Consider the following 2,736-nt stretch of genomic DNA (forward strand, 5'->3'; position numbering starts at 1 on the left):
TTGATTTCCGATCGGGTGATACGCAAGGGTGATCGGTTTGAAGTTAGAAAATTAACTTCAGTGTTTGGAAATCAGAAATTTGATTTCCGATCGGGTGATATGCAAGGGTGATCAGTTTGAAGATTAGATACTTAAATTCTAAGTATCAAGTTCGTTAGCTAATCAATTCTAGAGCGACGCAAACACCAGAATCATAAGGCAACACAAATCAAATTCTCATGCAAATACAAACGGTGTACGTAGTTGTGCAACTACCAAACGGAAAGTACTAAACACCGAACACAAAACGTACAAAGTGTGATCAAAGCAATCGTAAACAAAGTTCATCACAAAGATAGTAAGTACATTCGGTTGCATTATCTAATTTTCATGACGGTGGCGTAGCATTAACAGGTGTAGCAGTGGGAGATGTTTCCTCAGCTGTGGGTGAAATTGAACCGCCAAGGTCAACCAACTTCCCATCCACAAATAGCTTCATGATGTCAAAGTTTGGATCCTCGAGGGGAGTGTTGTAAAAATAGTGACACTGCCCTATACCTTGTTGAAAGCCAAGTTCACGTTCCTGGCATACTTGATCCTCAAGGGCTGATTTTTCTTTCAGCAACATGTCTCGTTCAGCAACAGCACTAAGTTTTTCCTTCAGTAATTCAGCATAGTCGGACTTAGCCTTATCATAGTTGACTTGCAGAGTGTCAACCGAAGACTGCAAAGAAGCCACTTTCTTTTGGGAGGCATCCAGGGCAGTTTTAGCTTTAATTCTGGCGTCCTCCGCAGCCTTGGTTATTTCTTCCACCCGAGCGGTCAGAGACGCGTTGTCTTTCTTCAGGTCAGCCACTTGCTGGTTGGCAGCTTCCAATTCCACCACCAATAAAGGTTTGGTGGTACCAGCAGCATAATTCATACATACGCCTGCACGCATTATCAGCTCATATCCCATGTTGTACGCCTCACTTGGAGTCATATTTTTAAAGGGGGCTCGTTCTTCAGGACTCAGGTTGAACTGAACCCGGTCGGCTACATGCACATTTGGGTCTAAGGGACCGGTCAGTAAAGGACCCTTGATTTTTTGTTTCTTTGAGGGAGAAGGAGTTTTTTCTGTAGTTTTCCTTTTTTGTTTCGTTCTCTTGGAAGGAGGTTGAACCACCTTCACATCCTCATTCGCTTCAAGATTCACAACCGGAGACGCTCCGCCTACCGATCCAGCAGGGGAGGCCGAGGAGGTACCCTCACCAATTTTTGTCAACTTCTTTTTTCTGGCCATCAAACGGGCGAAGGCTTCATGTTGTTCCATCCCACTAAAACAATCTGCAACACAAAAGACAATTTAGACTAGTTAATAATTACCGTTCGGCAGCAGTAATGGTGCAGGAACTTACCGAACACTTTAGATCTTAAAGTGTCGTCATCTGTCCCGATCAGTTCAATTAGTCTACGCGAGGAGGTTTTTCTTGGTAACAGGTCAACTTGGCTTATGACGTCCAGCTCAGCTTCGGTCATATCTGTCTTAGGCCAGGAATCGATTCGGTTGGGGTGTTCGGTCCAGTATAAAGGGAATTTTGGTTGGCCGTCATTGAAAAAATATTTAGGCCGACCGGAGTCTCGGATAGCCACTTTACAAAAGTTAGACTTGAATTCCTTATAAGAAGAATTAAAGGGAGCAAACAATTGTTTATCTTTGGCCGGAATCAAAGATACCCAAGATCGGTTAGGGTTGGGTAAGGCGCGGAAGAAGTAGAGGAATGATTTGGGAGTTGGTGTAAGTACTAAACCAGCACATAATACGCTAAAGGCTTGCATCATAGCCCACCCGTTCGGGTGAAGCTGAACGGGACAAATATTCAATTCCCTCAACACTCCCATCTGAAACTCTGAAAAGGGTAACCTAACTCCTAGATCACGAAACAACGCGATATATACATAGAAAAAGTCAAGGGTATAACCTTCCCGACCATGACAGGCTCTTTCATTCGTTCGGCAGACAACAAAGGTATAATCATCAATATCCCTAACAGTGGCTAACACATTTATCTTTTCTAGCAAGTGCCTAATAGATGCAGTAGATATAAAGTACGGGGCATAACTCTTAACCTCATGGGGTGCCCAATCATACCCCCGCACTACGGGTGGGGGAAGGACAGAAGTCCACATGCGAGAGTTGTCATAGTTAAAAGCTACTTCGTCACCGGACGAGCGGGACGAAGTAGTCGAAGAAGAACTACTTGATGACGAAGTACTCTCCCCTTCATCATCATACCCCCGCCCTTCCCTCCTAGACCTACTAGATGACTGAGATGATAGAGACATGTACCTGGACAGACGACCGAGCTGACGAGTTAACTGATCGGGGGGCGCTAGCAGCAAATCTCAGAAGCAGACAAATGCCAAGGGACCACACCCCTATTTATAGCCGAAAAAAGCGGTTTTGGTAGCGCATCGTAACCGTTCACGAAGGACGCATCTAACGGTCTAGATGATGTGGCGTTTCAGATTTCAAGGCACAAACCCTCACAGCACATCTGAGCCATTCAAACACTATTCATCATGTGGCTCATATGGTTCCAAGTTTCAAATTCCCAATTGGCGGGAAATGACGTATGCAACCCCTTCGCGTACTGAAAACGCTTGGGGCTCGGGGGACTTATGTGTATGGACGTGATGGGAATATGTTAACATATCATCGGTCACACCGGTGATATGATCGGTTGCACCGGTGATGTGATCGGGAGGAAAATATGT

This window comes from Vigna radiata, unplaced genomic scaffold (assembly GCF_000741045.1).
Source record: "Vigna radiata var. radiata cultivar VC1973A unplaced genomic scaffold, Vradiata_ver6 scaffold_179, whole genome shotgun sequence".
Taxonomy (NCBI): Eukaryota; Viridiplantae; Streptophyta; class Magnoliopsida; order Fabales; family Fabaceae; genus Vigna; species Vigna radiata.